General features: G+C 45.7%; 1 protein-coding gene across 4 annotated transcripts in view; it reads right to left on the reverse strand.

The window, feature by feature from the left end:
- Positions 1-23,996, reverse strand: part of ZSCAN18 (zinc finger and SCAN domain containing 18) — a 48,474-nt gene that overhangs the window by 14,847 nt on the left and 9,631 nt on the right. For 2 of the 4 annotated variants that reach the window (XM_037731720.1, XM_017509601.2), the window contains exon 2: positions 9,587-9,698. The gene's annotated coding sequence lies outside the window, so the exon portion shown is untranslated. Of the gene's footprint in view, positions 1-1,973; positions 2,222-9,586; positions 9,699-23,996 lie in introns of those variants that run through there. The other 2 variants (XM_017509599.2, XM_017509600.2) reach the window with 2 other exon arrangements.

Below are 23,996 nucleotides of genomic sequence, written 5' to 3' on the forward strand. Positions count from 1 at the left end.
TTTCACCATGTTGACCAGGATGGTCTCGATCTCTTGACCTCGTGATCCACCCGCCTCAGCCTCCCAAAGTGCTGGGATTACAGGCTTGAGCCACCGCGCCCGGCCGAGCCTGTATCTTAAAAACAAGAGACACCACTGGGACCCTTTCCTGTCCACAGCCTGCTTGAATGAGGCCACACCTCGTTGGAGTCTGGCTTGCTCACTGGGCAAACCTCCACCCCCACCCCCCAATCTTGGGACTGTCCAGAATTTTCCTCAGATGGGATTTTCCTAGGGCCCACCCACCCCATCCTCAAAAAATGAAGCAGTTTGCACAAGTCTTTAGCCAGTCCTTTAGGCTTTGTGCCTCCCAGGAGGCTTGGAATGCATAGGCTGAGGGAAAGAGAGTCACAGTGGGTGAGGGTTGGCTGACCTGAGGGGTCCCAAGCCTGGCGGGCCCCCAGAGTCCTGCAGCAAATCCCCTTCATCGGGGGCTGAGCAGAGCTCAAGACTGGTCTGGCCCTCCTCGGGCCCAGCCCTGGCCACCTAAGGATTATTCATCATGGCTCTCTATCCTGCCCCACTCATGGGGTCTAGCAAACCACCCCATGGCCTCAGGCCTGAGGATCAGCCAGGGAAACTCAATGCATGGGGCATAGGCCGGTAGCGCCAGGGACTGCCCTGGCTTCATCCAGAGATCACTAACTCATTACAAAAAGGAGAAAAGGCGCTTTTAAAAGAATGAAAAAACATGAAGTGAGGATCTTTGTTCACATCTCAGCTGCCTTTTGTGGTCCCTGATCCACTCACCAGGACAGATAGAACCAGAGAGATGTCCTGCACAACTGGCCCAGGCTCCCACAAAGCCCAAGGCCAGGAATGCCCAGGAAGTCACAGATTCAAGTATCATACAGAGAAAACAGCAACTCCATGTGACGTGTGTACCTGCTCTCACTCCAGAGCAGGAAACCATCTGCAGGACACAATGGGATGGGAGAGGTGACATGGAACTAGGTATGGTGTGACTGTGCCACTCAGCCTCCCCCAGGAGTCAGCAAGGACACTGGTGAGTATATGGGAAAGTGGAGGAGGAACAGATAAAAATGGGGGAAGGAGCAGGGGCACGGAAAGCCAGATGAAGGGACGCGTTGGGGGGGATATTGGGGAAAGGAAGGAGCAGGGAGTGTGAGAGAAAGGAGATGGGGGAAGAGTGATGAGAGGTTGAGAGTCAGGCCCCCACCCCAAGCTTCGAGTCACACTTGAAGCCCAGTACTCCCACTCTTGTCTCTCTCACGAGAGGGGTCTTGGGGTGGGTGCAGGCACCTAACTCAAACAGAACCCATCCCCAGATGACTGGGGAGAGGCGGGATGTCCCAAGGGTGGGGGCAGCAGAGACAATGCCCATCCCAGGCACCCCTTTGGTCCCCATATCCTCTACTTCTTCCCTGCTCCAGCCCAAGTAGCCATGGCCTGAACAGCTTCCTCCCACCCCAAGGACACCCTCACACCCGAAGTCCCGCTTCGTCGCCTCCTTTTCCCGTAAGGAGCCTACCCCTCCCTTCTCCCCGTTCAGGAGCCTTCCCCTTCTCCCCTCTCAAGAACTTTCCCCTCCCCTTCCCCCACGTCCCCCACTTCCCCATCAGGAGCTTCCCCCTCGACACACTCCCCCTCATCAGGAGCTGCCCCTTCCTGGTATCCCACCCACAGGGTGCCCTAAGCGCCTCCTCTCCCCGAACCTACAAGGGATGGGGGTTTCACTAGTTCCCTACCTGCCTGCAGGGCCCCCTACGCCCTCCCAGCACCCAACCCCCAGGAGAGGGCCTCTCACTGACCCAGATGTCAGTCCCAATCCTGGGGGACCCGGCCCCTCCCCGCACTCCACGGGAAGGGCTCTCAGACCCTCGGCCTCCTGGACGCATAGCTAGGGGCTCGCACCTCAACCCCGAGGACACCCCGGCCCCTTCACCCCACGCTGCTCCCTGAGGCATCCTCACCGTCTGTCCCGTCGGGGTCGCTTCCTGACCTCCAAACTGCGGCCCCGGGACGGACCCACCTGCTGCGCAGCCACCCCAAACCGGTCCCAGCCGCCTGGAGCCCCAGAGCGCGATGGCGGCCGCCAAACTGCGCCTGCGCACTGGGCTCTGCCGCGGACTACGATTCCCACAATACCAAGAGACAGTGCCTGTGTGGCGGGGGGGAGCGAGCAAGGGAGCCGTGACAGGGTACATGGCCAATCAGACGCGAGTGTGCCACCCCCCCCACCCCCCCAGCGTTCCGCACAACCGGCGCCTGTGTCACTTTCGGCACCACGGCAACAAGGTAAACAAGCGCATAAATAATAGACCCCTGACAGCCAAAGACACAGAGAAACAAAGACCGTGAGAAACAGAGACAAAAAGACGCGCAGACCGGAAAGGAGAGAAGCATGAAGACCCACATACACGGAAAGGAAGGGAGAGACCAGCTCAGGCTCAGGAAAGGGAATGACCAGCATGGGCTCAAGAAAGGAAGAGACCAGCTCAGGCTCAGGAAAGGGAGAGACCCAGAGAATGGGACAGAGACCAGCCCGGCCTCAGGAAAAGAAAGATCCAGAGAAGGGATGTACTCGAGGCTAAGACAAATCTGAACAGAGATACAGAGACAGAGACGGGCAGACCCAGTACTGGGGAGATAAGAGGTGGAGACCTGGAAACACGCGCTAAAATGGGTTTTGCAGTTTCAGGGAGTGGATAGAACTCAAAGATTACTCACGCCAGGGCTTCAGGAGCTGCTGAAATGAGGGCAACGTGAGCGACAGCTGAGGTGAGGGCTTTGGCAAAGCCCCTTACAAGTGTAACCACCTGGAAGGCAGGGCAGGGCCAGGAGCTGCTTCCCAGATACAGTTTTCCAGATAGAGGCGCTTATGAGGAAGCCACTTTGGTCCTTTTCGTGTGACTGATTTTTAAAATGTTTATCTCAACGGTTTACATATTTTAAATTTACATACATCACACACACTTTTTTGGTACTCAGCTCTATGAATTTTAACTCATATCCACCAACAAACTCGGGACAAAGAATAACTCCACTGCCCAAAAATCCTCCTGCTACCTCTTGGTAGTCACTCCCTCCCCACCCATAAGCCCAGACAACAGCTAATCTAAGTGGTCTGCTGCTACCATTTTGCCTTCACGGTGTCATATAAGTGGGATCATACACTATGTGGCCTCTTCAGACTGGCTTTTTCACTGAACATACGTTTGAGATGCACTGAAGTAGTATCTATCAACAATTCATTCCATTTTATTGATAAGTAGTATTCAGTGGTATACAGCAGTTTAAACATTCTCCCACTGAAAGACATTAGGGTCGTTTTTAGTATTTTGCTATTAAAAAATAAAGCTGCTATGAACATTCATGTACAGATTTTTTTGTTTCAGGAAACTGAACATAAGTTTTCACTTTTCTGGGATGAAGTTCCATTTTGCCTGGGATGAAGAGTCCAACTGCTACGTCACACAATGAACTTGTGCTTATTAATGTAAGAAGCTGCCAAACTCTCATCCAGAGTAGCTGGACCCTTTTACACTCCCACCACCAATGTATGTGTGAATTCACTTCACTTTTTTTTTTTTTTTTTTTTTTTGGAGACCAAGTTTTGCTCTGTCACCCAGGATGGAGTGCAGTGGCTCCATCTCAGCTCACTGCAACCTCCACCTCCCAGGTTCAAGCAATTCTCCAGCCTCAGCCTCCCAAGTAGCTGGGACTACAGGTGCCCACCACCACACCAAGCTAATCCACTTCACATTTTTATCAGCATTTGTGTTTTGCTATTTTTTATTTTGGCCATTCTGATAGGTATGTATTGATATGTCATTGTGGTTTCAATTTGCATTTCCCTTAATTGCTAACAAAGTTGAGCACATTTGCCGGGCGCGGTGGCTCAAGCCTGTAATCCCAGCACTTTGGGAGGCCGAGGCGGGTGGATCACGAGGTCAAGAGATCGAGACCATCCTGGTCAACACGGTGAAACCCCGTCTCTACTAAAATACAAAAAATTAGCTGGGCATGGTGGCGTGTGCCTGTAATCCCAGCTACTCAGGAGGCTGAGGCAGGAGAATTGCCTGAACCCAGGAGGCGGAGGTTGCGGTGAGCCGAGATCGCGCCATTGCACTCCAGCCTGGGTAACAAGAGCGAAACTCAAAAAAAAAAAAAAAAAAAAAAAAAAAAAAAAAAAAAAAAAAAAAAAAAAAAAACCAAGTTGAGCACATTTTCATGATTTTTTGGCAATCTGTATATCCTGTTCAAATATCCGTTCACATCTTTTGCCCATTTTCTAATTTTTAAAAAAATTGTTCAGTTTTGAAAGTTAAAAAAAAAATTTTTTTTTTTTTTGACACAAGGTCTCACCCTGTCACCCAGGCTAGAGTGCAGCAGCATCATCATGGATCACTGCACCCTTGATCTCCCAAGCTCAAGTGATCCTCACCTCAGCCTCCAGAGTAGCTGGGACTACAGGTGTGAACTACCATGCCCAGCTAATTTTCTCTTTTTAAGAGATGGGGTTGTGGCCGTCTCTACTAAAAATACAAAAATTAGCCAGGTGTGGTGGTGGGTGCCTGTAATCAATCCCACCTACTCGGGAGGCTGAGGCAGGAGAATCACTTGAACCAGGAAGGCGGAGGTTGCAGTGAGTCAAGATGGCGCCACTGTACTCCAGCTGGGCGACAAGAGTGAAACTTCATCTCAAAAAAAAAAAAAAAGCCCAGTGCAGTGGATCACACCTGTAATCCCAGCACTTTGGGAGGCTGAGGCGGGTGGATCACGAAGTCAAGAGATCAAGACCATCCTGGCCAATATGGTGAAACCCCATCTCTACTAAAAATACAAAAATCGGAGGGAGGGAGGGAGGGAGTGCGAAAAAAAAAAAAAGAAGAAAAAAAAATACAAAAATTAGCTGGGCCTGGTGGCGTGTGCCTGTGGTCCCAGCTACTCTGGAGGCTGAGGCAGGAAAACTGCTTGAACCCAGGAGGTGGAGGCTGCAATGAGCCGAGATTGCACCACTGTACTCTAGCCTGGCACCTGGCGACAAAGCAAGACTCTGTCTCAAAAAAAAAGAGAGATGGGTGCCAAGGCTGATCTTGAACTCCTGGGCTGAACCAATCCTCCCACCTTGGCCTCCTGAAGTGCTGGGATTACAGGCATGAGCTGCCATGTCCAGTCTTACCAGTTTTATTTAATGGATAAAACTCAGGAACTGCTAAATGGAAGAGATCCAGAGGGTAAGGACTGGTTGAGGACACTGAAGGTGCAGCACATCCAAGCACCCTCTGGATGAGCCACCCTCCCAGCGCTTGAATGTGTTCACCAACCTAACTCTCTTAATCGTGGGGTAAAGAGTCCATACCTCCTTTAAGGTGACTATCACTATACTGAAGATATCTATGGGTCCTACTGTAGTCACCTCATTAGCATAAACTCAGGTGTGGTCAAAATGGGCTCCTTATGAATTGCAAACCCTACTCCTATTATTCACAAAATTCCAAGGTTTTTAGCTCTGTGCCAGGAACCAGGGATAAAGATCACATACAGGTTTTATTACACCATAGAGGGCCAATTGCTCTTGCACCATCTGGAAAAGGCTACCTTTCCTGCATTGAATAGCTTTTGCTCCTTAAAAAAATCAGTCAGGAATATCTTTGTGGGTCTATTTCTGGGTTCTTGATTCTGTTCCACTGATCTATGTGTCTGCCAACACCACATTGGATTACCATGGCTACAGAGTAACAAAATCAGGTGCAGTTATTCCTCCTACTTTTCTTTTTCAAAAAATTATTTTAGCTATTCTAAGTCTTGTGCTTTCCCATATACACGTTCTTTCTTTCTTTTTTTTTTTTTAAGTTGGAATCTCACTCTGCTGCCCAGGCTGCGGTACAGTGATGCGATCTTGGCACACTGCAACCTCTGCCTCCTGGGTCACCCTCTCTAACAGCTGGGATTATAGGCATGCAGCGCCACACCTGGCTGATTTTTGTATTTTAGTAGCACTGGGATTTCTCCATGTAGGCCAGGCTCATCTCGAACTCCTGACCTCCAGTGTTCTGCCAGTCTGAGCCTCTCAAAGTGCTAGGATTATAGGCGTGAGCCACTGGCCTGGCCTTTTTTCTCCCCTTTGTTTTTTTTGTTTTTTTGAGACGGAGTCTTACTCTGTCACCCAGGCTGGAATGCAGTGTTATGATCCCGACTCATTGCAACCTCCATCTCCTGGGTTCAAGGGATTCTCCTGCCTCAGCCTCCCAAGTAAATGGGAATACAGGCGCCTGCCACCAAGCCTATCTAATTTTTGTATTTTTAGCAGAGATGAGGTTTCACCACGTTGGCCAGGCTGTTTTCAAACTCCTGACTTCAAGTGATCCACCCGCCTCAGCCTCCCAAAGTGCTGGGATTATAGGCATGAGCCACCGCACCCAGCCAATTTTATTGATCTTTTCAAAAAAAAAAGCTTTAGGTGTCATTTTAAAAATTTTATTGTTCTTATTGTATAAAATTAGAAGTATGTACAAGTACTTACAAATATGGAATTAAAATGGCAGGAAATTCAACTGAAAGAACAGGGAGTAACTAACTCTGGTGAGAAGTAGTGGCAGGGAGTAGGAATGAGGGAATGGAAAATGCCATTTCTCCTTATTAACATCATTCGAATTTTTTATATGAGATAAATGTTATATTTTGGCAAAAATCAAAAACGTTGTATTGCAAGGTAGAATGAAAACATCTAAAAAAAAAAACACAAATTTTCAAATCCATATGACTACATATATTTGTAGGGAACTATTAATAGAAGCAGTAATTATTTTTTTGAGAGACGAGGGGCCAGGCTTGGTGGCTCATGCCTGTAATCCAAGCACTTTGGAGGCCAAGGTGGGTGGATCACCTGAGGTCGGGAGTTCAAGACCAGCCTGACCAACATGGTGAAACCTCGTCTTTATTAAAAAAAAAAAAAGAAAGAAAAAAGAGACAAGTTCTCGCTCTGTTGCCCAGGCTGGAGGGCAGTGGTGTGATCATAGCTCACTGCTGCCTTGAACCCCTGGACTCAAGTGATCTTCCTGCCTCAGCCTCCCAAGTAGACAGGACTATAGGCACGTGTTATTAACCCAGCTAATTTTAAATTTTCTTGTAGAGACAGGGTCTCACTATGTTACTGAGGCTGGTATCAAATTCCTGGGCTCAACTGATTCTCCTGCCTAAGCCTCCCAAAGTGCTGGGATTATAGGCATGAACCACTGCCTGGCTAACAGTAGCAATTCTATAATGTTTGTTTATATAACAGTGCCAGGTACTGTTTTAAAGACTTTACATAGGGCCGGGCGCGGTGGCTCAAGCCTGTAATCCCAGCACTTTGGGAGGCCGAGGCAGGTGGATCACGAGGTCAAGAGATCGAGACCATCCTGGTCAACATGGTGAAACCCCGTCTCTACTAAAAATACAAAAAATTAGCTGGGCATGGTGGCGCGTGCCTGTAATCCCAGCTACTCAGGAGGCTGAGGCAGGAGAATTGCGTGAACCCAGGAGGCGGAGGTTGCCGTGAGCCGAGATCGCGCCATTGCACTCCAGCCTGGGTAACAAGAGCGAAACTCCGTCTCAAAAAAAAAAAAAAAAAAGACTTTACATATATAACATTTAATCATCAGAGCAACCTCACAAGATCCTACAACTATAAAATGGCAGACAGCAGATAAGAGTCCAGGTGGCCTGACCCTGGAATCCTATTCCTGACGTCCAGGCTGCACTGCCTCTGCATGAAGGTATATACAAAGCATGTAACTGCATAGAGGCAACAGGAAGCTATCAGCACAGTTTAGCTTTGGCAAAGGCGTCAGAGTAAAGGCAGAATATGTTTTTTGTTCTAAATACTTCTGTATAGCTACAAATTAACTTTATGTGGCTTTTGTTATAGGATACCTTGTATATACCAAAAAAAGTCACTGTTAAAAGTATGGTATGATATACACACAAAAATAGAGAAATGTATCAATGAACTGAGTCCAGAAACAGATTAAAATACACAGTAGAATGTAGATTCTGATAAAGATGTAATTTCAGCCCATTAGGAAAAAGAGTGATTGTTTAATAGATGGTCTTGGGAGAAATGACTACCTATATGGAAAAAAAAATTGGATTCCAATGCCTGACTACATATACCGAAATAAACTCAAAATGGACATTAAGATTTAAATGTACAAAATGAAATAATTGACTTAAAAGGAAACAGACTTTAAAAGTCTTCAAAGCGGCTTTTGGCCAGGCATGGTGGCTCATGCCAATAATCCCAGCACTCTGGGAGGCCGGGGGCAGGGGGCAATCACTTAAACTCAGGAGTTTGAGAGAAGCCTGGGCAACATGGTGAAATCCCATCTCTACTAAAAATACCAAAAAGTAACCGGCCACAGTGGTGCACGCCTGTAGTCCCAGCTACTTGGGAGGCTTGAGGTGTGAGGATCACCTGTGCCCAGAAAGTAAGGGCTGCAGTAAGCCATGAACGGTGATCATGCCACTGTACTCAAGCCTGGGAGATGTGAGACCCTGTCTCTTTGTATAGGTTTTTGTTTATATCCAGTAGACATTTTATTTTTTTCTTTATTTTGAGACAGTCTCGCTCTGTTGCCCCAACTGGAGTGTAGTAGTGCAATCTTGGCTCACTACAACCTCTGCCTCCCAGGCTCAAACAATTCTTGTGCCTCAGCCTCCCAAGTAGCTGGGATTACAGGCATGCACCACGTCTGGCTAATTTTTTATATTTTTAATAGAGACGGAGTTTCACCATGTTGGCCAGGCTGGTTTTGAACACTTGACCTCAAGCAATTCACCCACCTCGGCCTCCCAAAGTGCAGGGATTAAAGGCATGAGCCTCCACGCCTGGTCTCATCCCGGGGATATTTTGATCCAAACACTGCCATTTGCCTTTTTTCTTCTTTTGAGATGGAGTCTCATTCTTTCTCCCAGGCTAGAGTACAGTGGTGCCATCTTAGCTCACTGCAGCCTCCGCCTCCTGAGTTTAAGCAATTCTCCTGCCTCAGCCTTCAAGTAGATGGGACTACAGGTGCCCACCACCACACCCAGCTAAATTTTGTATTTTTAGTGTCACCATTTTTAGAGTGTCAACAGGTTGGCCAGGCTGGTTTTGAACTCCTGACCTCAAATGATCTGCCGACTTCGGCCTCCCAAAGTGCTGGGATTACAGGCATGAGCCACGGCTCCCAGCCTTTCCTTTTTGTCTTTTTTTGAAACAGAGTCTTGCTCTGTCACTCAGGCTGGAGTGCAGTGGTGTGATCTCAGCTCACTGTACCACCGCCTCCTGGGTTCAAGCAATTCTTGTGCCTCAGCCTCCTGAGTAGCTGGAATTACAGGTGTGCACCACCATGCCTTGTTAATTTTTGTATTTTTAGTAGAGATGAGGTTTCGCCATACTGGCCAGGCTGGTCTCGAACTTGGCCTTGCCATGTGCTGGGAATACAGTGTTAGCCACCACGCCCAATAGCTCTTTGCCATTTATGAGGGCTCCTTTTAGATGAAAGCAAAAAGAGTTGGCTAAGCCCAGATGGCTGAGAATCTGGTGTGTGGGTCTCACCTTGTTTCCAATGAATAAAGTGAAGTTACAGAGGCAAAGGAGGGAGAACTTCTGAGGTTTCCAGCTGCAATCTGAGTGAGTGAATTAATCCCCATTTCCATGTAGGCAGAACCTGTAAGAGTGGCAAGAGTCTTGTATAGATATTACAGAGACCTAAAGAAGAACTAAAATCCAGAAACCACAAAAAAAGTGAAAAAAAAAAGTGGTAAATTTGGCTATATTAAATAGAAACCTATTCTACAGTAACCAAAACGGCATGATACTAATACAAAAACAGAAACATAGACCAAAAGAACAGAATACAGAATATAAAGAAGTAAAGCCATACACCTACAACCATCTGATGTTCCACAAAGTTGACAAAAACAAGCAATGGGAAGAGGACTCCCTATTTACTAAATGGTGCTGACATAATTGGTTAGCCATATGCAGAAAACTGAAACTAGACTCCTCCCTTTTACCATATATAAAAATGGATTAAAAACTTAAATATAAAACCTATAACTACAAAAACCCTACAAGAGGCCAGGTGTGGTGGCTCATGCCTGTAATCCTAGCACTTTGGGAGGCCGAGGCAGGAGGATCACCAGAGGTCAGGAGTTTGAGACCAGCCTGGCAAACATGGTGAAACCCTTGTCTCTACTAAAAGTGCAAAAAATTTAGCTGGACATGGTGGCACATGCCTATAATCCCAGCTACCCCGGAGGCTGAGGCAGAATCACTGGAACCCAGGAGGCAGAGGCTGCAGTAAGCCGAGATCACGAACACTGCATTCCAGCCTGGGTGACAGAGGAAGACTCTGTCTCAAAATATATGTATATATATTTTGTAGAGACAGGGTCTCCCTATTTTTCCCAGGCTGGTGTCAAACTTCTGAGCTTAAGCAATCTTCCTCCTTTGGCCTCCCGAAAGTGTTGGAATTACAAGCATGAGACACTGCACCCAACCAGTTTTTTGGTTGTTGCTTGTTTTGAGACAAAGTCTCTCTCTGTCACCCAGGCTGGAGTGCAATGGTGTGATCTCAGCCCACTGCAACCTCAATCTCTCAGGTTCAAGCGACTCTCCTGCCTCAGCCTCCCAGGTAGCTAGGATTACAGGCATGTGCCACCACACTTGGCTAATTTTTGTATTTTTAGTAGAGACGGGTTTTGGGGTTTCACCATGTTGGTCAGGCTGGTCTCGAACTCCTGACCTCGTGATGCACCCACCTTGGCCTCCCAAAGTGCTGGGATTACAGAAATGAGCCACCGCCCCCAGCTCCAACCAGTTTTTTGTTTGTTTGTTTTTGAAACGAAGTCTCGCTCTGTCACCCAGGCTGGAGTGCAATGGCGTGGTCTTAGCTAACTGCAACCTCCGCCTCCCAGGTTCAAACGATTCTCCTGCCTCAGCCTCTCAAGTAGCGGGGATTACAGGAATGTGCCACCAAGTCCAGCTAATTTGGTATTTTTAGGAGAGATGGTGTTTCATCATGTTGGCCAGGCTGATCTTGAACTCCTGACCTTGTGATCCGCCCGCCTGCGCCTCCTAAAGTGCTGGGAATACAGGCATGAGCCACTGTGGCCAGCCCCCAACCAGTTTTAATGCATATACTTTGATCCGGCAACTGTACCCCCACGAATTTATCCAAGTATATCCAGGCATGCCTGCATGTGTGCAAAATATCACAAGGATATTATATTGCATCATTTACAATATCAAATATTTGTTTATAATCCCAATATGTAATATAATCTACGATATGTCTGTTGACAGGTCTGTATAACTGGGTATTATCAGTCCATTAAAACAATGAGGAATATACATATTTGCACACACGTAAAGAGACCCTCCAGGGCTAGGCGCGGTGGCTCACGCCTATAATCCCAGCACTTTGGGAGGCCGAGGTGGGTGGATCACAAGGTCAAGAGATCGAGACCATCCTGGTCAACATGGTGAAACCCTGTCTCCACTAAAAATACAAAAATTAGCTGGGCATGGTGGCATGCGCCTGTAGTTCCAGCTACTCAGGAGGCTGGGGCAGGAAAATTGCTTGAACCTAGGAGGCAGAGGTTGCGGTGAGCTGAGATCACGCCACTGTACTCCAGCCTGGGTAACAAGAGCGAAACTCCGTCTCAACAACAACAAGAAAAGAGACCCTCCAGGACACGTGGCACAGAGATCAACATAGAACACAAAACGTAATACCTCATATGTCCAAAATCAGTACTGTCCACCACAACCCACTGTCATTAGTTGTCTACAAACGGTCCTATAAGAAAGCATCAATTGTGGTCTCTGAGGAGAGCACCTCAGGTGAGAAAAGGGCCCATTTTTCTTTCATTTCCTTTTGTATGTTTTAATTCTTTACCACATGCATGGACTACTTTTTCAAATAAAGTAAACATAATTGGTTTAAAAAAAGAACATCAGGCCGGGCGCGGTGGCTCAAGCCTGTAATCCCAGCACTTTGGGAGGCCGAGGCGGGTGGATCACGAGGTCAAGAGATCGAGACCATCCTGGTCAACATGGTGAAACCCTGTCTCTACTAAAAATACAAAAAGTTAGCTGGGCATGGTGGCGTGTGCCTGTAATCCCAGCTACTCAGGAGGCTGAGGCAGGAGAATTGCTTGAACCAGGAGGCGGAGGTTGCGGTGAGCCGAGATCGCGCCATTGCACTCCAGCCTGGGTAACAAGAGCGAAACTCCGTCTCAAAAAAAAAAAAAAAAAAGAACATCACTCAGACATAGGGACAGAGTCAAGGCTTTCTCAGTTGACAAGTGACAAGAATACTGAGCATTCTGAGTGGGCCTTAGTGATGCAGAACCTGCTGACTGACTGCCAGGGCAACTCACAGAGTGCATGCGGCCTCCCTCCTGGGGGACTGAGAAGTGCTGCTCTCCACCCTGCTTGTCTGAGCCACTCCTCCTCACTACAAGGTCACTTGACTACTGGCTCTGGCCTTCACTCTGCCTCCTTCTCCCCGTGTATGACAGAAAGTGCCACCAGGCCAGGTGCAGTGGGTCACACTTGTAATCCCAGCACTTTGGGAGGCTGAGGCGGGCAGATAATTTGAGGTCAGAAGTTTGACATCAGACTGGCCAACATGGTGAATCCTGTCTCTACTAAAAATACAAAAATTAGCTGGGTACGGTGGCATGTGTCTGTAATTCCAGTTACTAGGGAAGCTGAGGCACAAGAATCACTTGAACCTGCAAGGTAGAGGTTGCAGTGAGCCAAGATAGCACCACTGCATTCCAGACTGGGCAAGACAGTGAGATTCTGTCTCCAAAAAAAAAGGGACAGTGCCACTGAAGAAAGGCAGCCTCAGTCCAAGATAACCTGTTCTCACCAGTTCAGCAGTCATCGCCAACTGCCGAGAGTCCTTGAATCCTAAGGACTACATCAGGGCCCCCAGCCCAATCTGTGAGAACAAAGAAGTAAGGTAAGGAGACGGAGCTGTTGCTTCCTGAGCATAAGAACCCAACTGAGGCCCATGATCAACCCACCAAGACCTCATCTTCTCAGTGCCTAGAGCCCCACCTGCGTTCAGTTCAGAATCCACACACACACCAAAGCCATTAGTATCCACTTCCTAAAGCACCCCTAGGAGCTTCCAGTTCCCTTGACCTCCAGTCTTCCAACCCTCAGTGCCCATCTCAGAAGGCTTCCAAGGCACTGCCCTGTATGTACTATGATGGTTCCATAATAAGTTCTGAGAGTCGACAGATGCTTGGGAAGGCCCTTACTTCTTTTCTCTTTCAGTTGTCTGAGTCAGGAGAGTAAAATCAACATCACCATCAACAACAAAAACATCATCATCAACAAAAAATCATCAACATCAGCAGCAGCAGCAGTGTTAATAAAAGCATAGTAGTAACAGCAGGCATGGGAGTAGGAACAGCTGATCCACAATGAACCCTGCAGTGACCCAAGAACTCTACATAGAGCACCTTATCTCTATAGGGTAGGACTTGCCATGCTTTATAAGCAGGAACTAAAGCACAGAGAGGTTATTGTAATTCACCTAAGATCAACAGCAACGAGCAGGCAGACCCATAACTAAAACCGAAGATTGACTGAAATCAAAAGGTGTACTCCCAGCTGGGCATGGTGACTCACACCTGTAATCCCTGCACTTTGGGAGGCGAGACAGGAAGATGACTTGAGCCCAGGAGTTCAAAACACTGCAGGACAACACGAGACTAAAACATGCAAATAAATTAACTGGGCACAGTGGTGCACACCTATGGTCCCAGCTATTTGGGAGGTTGAGCCAGGAGGAACACTTAAGCCCAGAGGGTCAAAGGGGTTTGATTTTCCAGTCTTCTTATTTAAGAATGCAGGCCGGGTGCGGTGGCTCACGCCTGTAATCCCAGCACTTTCGGAGGCCAAGGCAGGTGGATCACGAGGTCAAGAGATCGAGACCATCCTGGTCAACACGGTGAAACCCCGTCTCTACGAAAAATACAAAAAACCAGCTGGGCATGGTGGCGCGTGCCTGTAATCCCAGCTACTCAGGAGGCTGAGGCAGGAGAATTGCTTGAACCCAGGAGGCGGAGGTTGCGGTGAGCCGAGATCGCGCCATTGCACTCTAGCCTGGGTAACAAGAGTGAAACTCTGTCTCAAAAAAAAAAAAAAGAAAAAAAAGAATGCATTCCGCAGCCAGGTGTAGTGGCTGACACTAATAATCCCAGCACTTTGGGAGGCCGAGGCAGGTGGATTACTTGAGCTTAGGAATTTGAGACCAGCCTGGCCAACATGGTAAAACCATGTCTCTACTAAAAATAAAAAATTAGCCAGCCATAGTGGCACATGCCTTGTAGTCCCAGCTACTCCGGGGGCTGAAGTAGGATTGCTTGAAGCCAGGAGGGAGAGGCTGCAGTGAGCTGAGATTGCACCACTGCATTCCAGCCTAGGCAACAAAGTGAGACTCCATAGCCAAAAAAAAAGAAAAAAAAAGATATGTATTTTGTAAGGCTATACCTTCCATAGATAGTAGTGATTCCTTGGACGGATCCGAGGAAAATAAATTTAAAACCTTCTGGAAATGATTCACCATGCTAGATGCCATTAAGAGCATTTTAGGCCAGGCACAATGGCTCACCCCTGTAATCCCAGCACTTTCTGAAAATGAGGCAAGAGGATTGCTTCAGCATAGGAGTTCAAGATCAGGCTGAGCAACATGGTGAGACACTATATCTATAAAACATAAAAAAAATTAGCCAGGTGTGGTGGTGAATGCTGGCAGTTCCAGCTACATAGGAAGCTGAGGTGAGAGCACAGCTTGAGCCTAGAGGTCAAGGCTGCAGCGAGCCATGGTTGTACCACTGCAGGCAATGCTGGCTCTGCCTTTAACAAGCATGAGAAGACCCACATAGGAGAGAAGCCCTGTGAATGTAGTTGGTGTGGGAAGGCCTTCAGCTGCCACTCTTCCCTTGTTTTACATCTTAGAAGACATACTGCGGAAAAACTATTTGAATGTAATGAAGGTGAAATTCATTCACATTCAAAAGAATGAGGCCATGTCTCAAAAGAAAAAAAAAAAAAGACATCTGTTTTTAAAGAATAAGACTGGAAAGTCAAAATTACTCCTGATCCATCTGATCCATGATGGGCTGCAGAATACATGTGTTAGCAGGTGTGAGAACAATATTCATCACCTTGTACATCTTCATCAGAACTTCTGTCAATGAGCAGCCATATTTTGAAAGGAATCTTTATTCTGAGGGGAAGTCTCAACAGTGGGTTTAAAATATTTAGTACAGGCTGGGCATGGTGGCTCATGCCTATAATCCCATCACTTGGGGAGGCCACAGCAGGCAGATCACTTCAGGTTAGGAGTTGAAGACCAGCCTGACCAACATAGTGAAACCCCATCTCTACTAAAAAAACTAGTGTGATGGCGAGTGCCTTTAATCCCAGCTACTTGTTCAGGAGTCTGAGCCAGGAGAATCACTTGAACCTAGGAGATGGAGGCTGCAGTGAGCCAAGAGTGCACCACTGCACTCCAGCCTGGGTGACAAGAGTGAAACTCCGTCTCAAGAAAATGAAATGAAATAAAATAAAATATTAATTATACCATGCTATAAACACATGTGCTCCCATCCAGGCTGTGTTCTTCCATTTACATATGGAAAAACAGATTCATTATTTTCAAACAACATAAATTCTTCAACATGAAGTCTCTGACAATGAATAAGAGTGTCATATCAGTCACTGCCACTCATGCTCACTGAATCCCTATAGGTGTAAGTCCAGTGTGTCAACTCTGGTGTCTAGTAAGAGCATAGATACTTGGGAGACCTTTCCCACACTTGACACACTGGTACAAGGCTGCCTGAGCATGTACCTTCTTGTGCTTGGTCAGACAGGAGCTGTCCCTGAAGACTTTACCACACCGATTACACTTGTAGGGCTTCTCAACAGTATGCGTCCTCTGGTGCCAGATGATGCCAGTAATGTTCCTGAAAAGTTTGACACTGGTTACAGCCACAGACCATCTAACCAGTATGAATCCTCTTATGCCTGATGAGGTACATGGTCCCAGTGAAGTGTTTTTCACACTATTTAACTCATGAGATTTCTTTTTTTTTTTTTTTTTTTTTTTTTTTTTTTTTTTGAGACGGAGTTTCACTCTTGTTACCCAGGCTGGAGTGCAATGGCGCGATCTCGGCTCACCGCAACCTCCGCCTCCCGGGTTCAGGCAATTCTCCTGCCTCAGCCTCCTGAGTAGCTGGAATTACAGGCATGCGCCACCATGCCCAGCTAATTTTTTGTATTTTTAGTAGAGACGGGGTTTCACCATGTTGACCAGGATGGTCTCGATCTCCTGACCTCGTGATCCACCCGCCTGGGCCTCCCAAAGTGCTGGGATTACAGGCTTGAGCCACCACGCCCGGCCTGAGATTTCTTTTCAGAATAATTTTCTCATGCACGAGAGGTGACTATTGGTTGAAGAATTTTCCACACTCCATACACATATAGGGTCTCTTTCCAATGTTAATTCTCCCATGTTTAATAAGTTACGTGTGATCAATGAAGGCCCTTCTACACCCAGTACATACTTCTCTCATGTATGAATTCTCAGATGGACAATAAGGTGGGAGACATCAGAAAAGGATTTTTCATATTCATTACATTTGAATAGTTTTCCCCCAGTATGACTTCTGAGATGCAAAACAAGGGAAGAGTGACAGCTGAAGGCCTTCCCACACCAATTGCATTCACAGGGTTTCTCTCTTATGTGGGTCTTCTCATGCTTGATAAAGGCAGAGCCAGTATTGAAGGCTTTCCCACTTACTGCATTTACAGGATTTCTCTCCTGTGTGGATTTTTCAATGCACAATCAGGCTGTAATTCTTGGAGAAGGATTTTCCACAGTCATTACAGGTATAAGGGCTCTCCCCAGTATGAGTCCTCTGGTGACTAATGAAATAAGATTTCTCTCTAAAGGACAGTCCACATTCACTGCAGTCATGGTATTCATTTCTAAAGATACTTCCATTCTGTTCATAAGGACATGTGTCCTTATCAAACACCACCTCATGTCCTTCTCCTTTGTGTGGTTCCTTTCTCTGACAGTTACATGTTGTTCACTAAGGTGTACAGAAAGGCTGAAAGAGTTACCACCTTCATTACATTTTGAAGACTCATCTCCTTGTTAGATCTTCATCAAGGTGGTCATGTTGTCAGCCCTGGCTGATGGCTGCTCTACAGTCATCATTTTCCTCAAGGATTTGACCTTTAGAGGCTTTCTGACAATTATATATGCAACTAACATGTTTAACCTTTAAGTCATGTTCACAGAAACCTGTTGTCCAAGGACCTCTTTGACATGAAGCTAGGACTGAGCAGATGACCACAATCGTCATGGTGACTAAAGCCCCCTCACAAGATGCCCTGCGTCCTTGTGGGTGGATGCAGTTTGCCTCAAATGCACCTCTAAATTTTTTTTTTTTTTGAGACAGAGTTTCACTCTTGTTGCCGAGGCTGGAGTGCAATGGCACGATTTCAGCTCACTGCAACCTCCGCCACACAGGTTCACACAATTCTCCTGCCTCAGCCTCCCGAGTAGCTGGGATTACAGGCATGCACAACCAAGTCCGGCTAATTTTGTATTTTTAGTAGAGACAGGGTTTCTCCATGTTGGTCAGGCTGGTCTTGAACTTCTGAACTCAGATGATCTGCCTGCCTCGGCCTCCCAAAGTGCTGGGATTACAGGCATGAGCCACTGCACCCAGCCTGCACCTCTGGATTTCTATGGAGCATTCCTATGTAGTCCTCACATTCCCAGACTTCTAATGCATATAAACGGGAATCATCCCTGATGAACCTTTCCATTTTCACAAAATTGGATGTTCTTTCCCAACATCCCAAAATGATGCTTCTATTTGACTTTTGTTTCCCAGGCTAGAGGGGAAAAGTGGAAATTTTTTGAATCCTTAGAGAAAAAATTGCTAGAGTTAGAGTGGTAGTGTGTAAATATTAAAGTCAGCCAGGTCAGTATCTACTAAATCTGACACTCTGCCCATTCTGTGACACTGCAAATCACTCGCAAGTGTACATCCAAGAGAAATGTGTGAAGACGAAGTATATTTACTGAAAGTGCACAATATATTTACTTTGTGAAAACTTTTAGTTTTATATTTATGTATTTCTTTAGCATGTGTATCTTATTTCCATGGAAAGCTTTTACAAAATCATATGTGCACAAACACATCCTACCAAAATAAATTAGCCAAGTATACATAGATTTTTTTCACTTACAGACTTGGATGTTTGTAAGAGTATATGAAGATGGATGAAGGATGGAGAATAAATATTGCTTTAGATACTATGATTTTTAAAAAGGGACAGGGTCTGGCTGTGTTGCCAGCCTGAACTCAAACTCCTAGGCTCCTCCCACCTCAGCATCCTAAGTAGCTGAGACCACAGGTGCATGTCACCATACCCAGCTAATTTTTAAAGAATTATTTTTTGTAGAGACAGGTCTATGTTGCCCAGGCTGGTCTCAAATTCCTGGCCTCCAGTGATCCTCCAGCTTCAACCTTCCAAAGTGCTAGGACTACAGGCATGAGCCACCGTGCCCATCCTCTAGCTATATTTCTGAGGTCCCCTCATTGAGGAGAACTTGATCTCCAACTGTCTCCAAGATATTTCTTCAGTGTCCCATGATGCTTTGCTTTCTGTCTATTCAAACACAAATCATCTTCTACTCTCCTTTCCACTGCCATTACCATTCAGACTTCACCTCTCCCACCCACTCAGCTCCTATGAAACCAGACATGTATACTGGACTGTAGAGCCCTCTCAACCCTTAGGGCTCTGCCCGGCATTGCACCATGAAGAGACCAAAAGCTGTGGCATGGCCTATGCTGCTCCTCCCTGAGTCTTGCCAATCCTAGTAACAGCCACTCCATTTTCTTACTGGAAGAGGCCAGAAACCTTCTCCATTCGGGTGGAACATCCTCCATTCTCCCTTTTCTCAAAAGTCACACCTCAGCTGTCAGCTCTGACTTTCAAACACACCTAGTATTCTACCAATTTACACTTCCTCCATCACTGTGGTCCAAGATACAACCACCTTTTTATTATAAATTGAAGTATAACATAAATAGAATAAATTCAAAGTGGACAACTCAGTGAGCCTTTAGATGTATCTTTATGAGTTTTCGTATGTGTATGCAGCTGGACAACCAGGACAATCCATGATATTAAAACATTACCATCTTCTAGAGGTAATCACTGCTCTGACTTACTACTTACTACTAACTCCACATGAGCACTACTGTACCATCTACATGCTCTTGTCTTGGGCTTATATCATTCAACAGCAGCTCTCAGGGTTGTTTGCATGGTTAACTGAATCCCACAGAAAAAAACTATTTTTTTCATTCATTCCCTTTTTGACCATAAGAAAAAAAACTATTTTTTAAGACAGTGTCTCATTCTGCTACCCTGGTAGGGGTGCAGTGGTGTGATCATAGGTCATAGTGGCCTCCAACTCCTGGGCTCAATCAGTCCTCCTGCCACAGTCTCCAAAGTAGCTGAGGCTACAGGTGAGCACCTTAAAAAAAAATTTTTTTTTAATAGACACGGGGTCTCACTATGTTGTCCAGGCTGGTCCTGAACTGTTGGCCTCAAGCAATTCTCCAACCTCGGCCTCCCAAAGTCCTGGGATTACTGGCATGAGCCACCATGCCCAGCAGGTAACAATTAAAGAATTAACACCAATTCCTCTCAGATTCTTCCACAACATGAAGAGGAGTCTCCCAAAATTTCCTAACTCATCCTATGAGGCTAGCATTACTTTGATACCAAAGCCAGGCAAGCACGCTACAGAAACCTAGAAACCATATTCCTTAAATGTTGATGCAAAATCTTCAACAAAATACTAGCAAACCGAATACAACAGTAGACTACAAGGATTACACACCATGACCAAATGGGGCGTATTCATGGAATGCAAGGATATTTCAGCATGTAAAAATTAATTAACGTGAAACATCACAGTAACAGAATAAAAAAAAACCGACCATCTCAAATGATACAGTAAAAGCACTGGGCAAAATTCAACACCGGATCCCTGCCTTTCTTTACCTTTTTTTTTTTTCCTGAGACCAGGTCTTACTCTGTAACCAAGGCTGGAGTGCAGTGGTGTAATTACGGCTTCTCTGCAGCCTTGACCCCCTCAAATGATTCTCCCACCTGAGTCTCCCCATAGCTTGGACTACATGTACAGGTCATGACTCCTGGTTAATTGTTGTATTTTTTGCAGAGGTGGGGTTTTGCCATGTTGCCCAGTCTGGTCTCAAATTCCTAAGCTCAAGTGATATGCACATCTTGGCCTCCCAAAGTGCTGGGGTTACAGGTGTCAGCCAAGCGCCCAGCCCCAACGCCCTGGCATGATTAAAAAACACACTCAATAAACTAGGTGTGGAAGGAAACTATCTCAAAATAATAAATGGTACATATGAAAAATTCACATCTTACATCATACTCAATGGTAAAAGACATTAATAAAGGTTGGCTGGGTGCAGTGACTCATGCTTGTAATCCCAGTGCTTTGGGAGGCTGAGGTGGGGGGACTGATTGAGCCTAGGAATTTGAGACTAACATGGGCAAAAGACTGAGACCCTGTCTCTACAAAAAAATTAAAAAATTAGCCAGACATGGCGGCATGCATCTGTAGTCTCAGCTGTTCAGGAGGCCAAGGCAAGAGGATCACTTGAAGCTGAGTGCAAGGCTACAGTGAGCAATGATGGCACTCCTGCACTTCAGCCTGGGCAACACAGTGAGACAGTGTCTAAAACACAAAATAAATAAAACCTTTATTCTAAGATCGGAAACAAGACAATATGGCTGCCTTCACCACTTCTATTCTAATGTAGTATTTTTTGGAAGGTCTGGCCAGAACAATTAGGCAAGAAAAACAAATAAAAACCATCTAAAAAAAGAAAAGGAGGAATTAAAAATTACCTCAATTCACAGATAACATGATTTTATATAGAGAAAACACTGACAATTAACATGATTTTATATAGGGAAAACGCTAACAGTTACACATGTGCACAAACCTGTTGAATCTAAGAAATTCAACAATGTTGCAGAATAGAAAACCAACATAGAAAAATCTGTTGCATTTCTATACACTAACAATGAACAATCCAAAAAGAAAATTAAGAAAAAATTGAGGCCAGGTGCTGTGGCTCATGCGTGTAATCCCAGCACTCTGGATCCACTGAGGCGGGTGGATCATGAGGTCAAGAGGAGACTGCAGTGACCCGAGATTGCGCCACTGCACTCCAGCCTGGTGACAGAGAAAGGCTCTGTCTAAAAAAAAAAAAAAAAAAAAGAAAGAAAGAAAAAATTGCATTTACAATATCTTAACTAAAAAGGCAAAAAACTGATACACTGAAAACTACAAAATGCAGCTCAATAAAGCTAAAGAGGATACAGATATTAAGTGGAAGTTGCCATGAAAATAACAACAAAATGATACAAATAAATAAAAAGACATCACATTTTCAGAGAAGACAATATTGTTAAAATATTTCTGTAGAAGGCCAGGTGCAGTGGCTCACATTTGTAATCCTAGCACTTTGGGAGGCTGAGGCGGGCAGATCACGAGGTCAGAAGTTTGAGACCAGCATGGCCAACACAGTGAAACCCCATTTCTACTAAAGATATAAAAATTAGCCGGGCATGGGCCGGGCGTGGTGGCTCACGCCTGTAATCCAAGCCTTTGGAGGCCAAGGTGGGAGGATCACCTGAGGTCGGGAGTTCAAGACCAGCCTGACCAACATGGTGAAACCCTGTCTTAAAAAAAAAAAAAAAATTAGCCGGGCATGGTAGTGGGCACCTGTAATTTCAGCTACTCAGGAGGCTGAGGCAGGAGAATCGCCTGAACCCACGAGGCAGAGGTTGCAGTGACCCAAGATCGTGCCACTGCACTCCAGCCTGGGCGACAGAGCTAGACTCTGTCTCAACAACAACAACAAAAAAAACAACTCTGTAGAAAAAAAGTTTTTTCTCTGATATCACACCACAACAATCAACAGAGAAGACTTCTGTGATCTCTGGTCACCAGGAAGTGTATAGGACTTTTTCCCTACCACCAACAACCAATTAATTCCGCAGCAGATTCCTCAGCAAAGTACAGCAGGCTGTTCTCTAAGTTGATTCAGCTCTGACACTCTCAAGCTGGAGATAGCATCAGATCCCACAGGTTGAGGATGCAGTCCTACAAGACTGCCCATACTTCCGATGCCAATCGCAAACTCCAGGCTGTTTTACCTGTGCTTCTGACTGATGGCTATAACTTGGGGTTCCCAGACTCTCTCCTTGGGTTCAATTAACTTGCTAGAGCAATTAACAGAACTCAGGGAAATACTTATGCTTGCTAGTTTATTATAAAGGGCATTACAAAGGATACAGATGAAATGATACATAGGGCAGGGCATGAGAGAAGGAACTCAAAGCTTCCATGCCCCCACCAGAAAGGCCAGAAACCTCCAGAAACCTCCCTATGTTCAGCTATCTGGAATCATGTCCTTTTGGGTTTTTTATGGAGGTTTCATTATACAGGAATGCTTCACTGAATCACCGGCCACTGAGAGTCAACTTAACCTTCAGCCCCTCTCCCCTCCCTGAAGGTTGGGGGGTGGGGCTGAAAAGTCTCAACTTTCTAATCTGGCCTTAGTCTTTCAGGTGACCGATCACCATCCTGAAGCTTTGTAGAGGCTGCCAGATGTTACTCAACAAAAAGATACCTATCACTTTAAAAATTCCAAAGATTTTAGGAGTTGTATGCTAGCAAATGGGGAGGACGACCAAATATATATTCCAAAATATCACATATTGCCCTACTCAAAGCAATCTATATTTTCAATGTAATCTTTATCAAAATCCCAATGTTTTTGGCAGAAATAAAAAAATTCAACTTAAAATTCATATGGAGTCTCAAGAGACCCCAAATAGCCACAACAATCTTGAAAAACAACAAAGCTGGAGGTTTCACATTTCCTGATTTCAAAACTTAAAAAGCTAATAGTAACCAAAACAGGATGGTACTAACACAGAGACTGACACATAGACTAACAGAATAGAGGGCCCAGAAATAAACCCTAACCTACATGGTTAAAGGATTTCTGACAAGACCATTAAATGGGAAAGGACATTCTCTTCAACAAATGGTGCTAGGGGCACTAGAAATCCACATGCAAAAGAATGAAGTTGGAACCTTACCTTATATTATATAGAAAAATTTACTCAGGCCAGCTCGGTGGCTCAAGCCTATAATCCCAGCACTTTGGGAGGCTGAGGTAGGAGGCTTGCTGGAACCCAAGAGTTCAAAACTAATGTGGGCAACAAAGTGAGAACCCCATCTCCACAACAAAAAAAATTAGCCAGGAGTGGTAGTGTGCACCTGTAGTCCCAGCTACTTGGGAGGCTAAGGTGGGAGGATTGCTTGAGCCCGCAAGTTCGAGGCTGCAGTAAGTCATGATCATGCCACTACACTCCAGCCTAGGTGGCAGAGGGAAACACTATCTCAAAAAATATATGTTTTTTTACATGCACTCAAAATAGATCATAGACTTAAATGTAAAACAGAACTATAAAATTTTTAGAAAAAAATTGGAGATTCCTTGGTTCTTAGGACTTGAAATCAAAAGCATGATCCATAAATGTAAAAACTGGTAATTTATACATCATCAAAATGAAAACTTTTGCTCTGCCAAAGACCCTATTCAGAGAATAAAAAATTATAGACTAGAAAAAAAATTTGTAAATCACATACTTGACAAAGGACTAGTTAACTATACTATGTAAAGAACTCTTGGCCGGGCGCGGTGGCTCAAGCCTGTAATCCCAGCACTTTGGGAGGCCGAGGCAGGTGGATCACGAGGTCAAGAGATCGAGACCATCCTGG

The sequence above is a fragment of the Cebus imitator genome, unplaced genomic scaffold, assembly GCF_001604975.1.
Source record: "Cebus imitator isolate Cc_AM_T3 unplaced genomic scaffold, Cebus_imitator-1.0 Scaffold417, whole genome shotgun sequence".
In the NCBI taxonomy this organism is placed as follows: domain Eukaryota; kingdom Metazoa; phylum Chordata; class Mammalia; order Primates; family Cebidae; genus Cebus; species Cebus imitator.